The 687-nt window shown below is 30.6% G+C and overlaps 1 pseudogene; it reads right to left on the reverse strand.

The window, feature by feature from the left end:
* Positions 1-2: 2 nt before the first annotated feature.
* Positions 3-121, reverse strand: LOC120600255 (uncharacterized; annotated as a pseudogene).
* Positions 122-687: the final 566 nt, after the last annotated feature.

The raw sequence follows: 687 nt of genomic DNA on the forward strand, positions 1-687 counted from the left end.
AATGCCTACATTACCTGGTATTCCTAGGTGGTCTCTCATCCAAGTACTAACCAGGCCTGACCCTGCTTAGCTTTTGAAATCAGATGAGATCGGGCTTGTTCAGGGTGGCATGGTCGTAGACTGTTGAAGCCTTTGAAGAACCAATTCTTGGTTTCACAGATATTCTCTATTGTTTTTCTATTCTCTATCTTATTTATCTCTGCTGTAATATTTATTTTTGGTTTCCTATGGGTTTAATTATTATTCTTTTTCTACTTCCTGAATGTGTAAAGATAGGTTATTATATTGAGATTCTTTTATTTTTTAATGTAAGCATTTACAGATATAAATATAACTTTTAGAATGTTTTACTATATCTCATAAATTTTAGTACGTCGTGTTTTAATTTTCACTTATCTCAAGATACATTCTAATTTCCCCCTGTGATTTCTTCTTTGACCCAATAGTTATTTTAAAAAAGTGTCTATATATTGTGGAATTTCCTTTTGCTGTTGATTCTAGTTTTATTCCATTGTGGTTAGAAAAGATACTTTGTAAAATTTCAATTTTTTAAAATTTATTAAAATCTGTTTTGTGGCCTAACATATCACTTTATCTGGAGAGTATTCCATGTATTCTTGAGAAAAACATATCTTTTGCCATTGTTGAGCAAAGTGTTCTATACATGTCTGTTGGGTCTAATTTTTT

This window comes from Pteropus medius, unplaced genomic scaffold (genome assembly GCF_902729225.1).
Source record: "Pteropus medius unplaced genomic scaffold, Ma_sr-lr_union100, whole genome shotgun sequence".
In the NCBI taxonomy this organism is placed as follows: Eukaryota; Metazoa; Chordata; class Mammalia; order Chiroptera; family Pteropodidae; genus Pteropus; species Pteropus medius.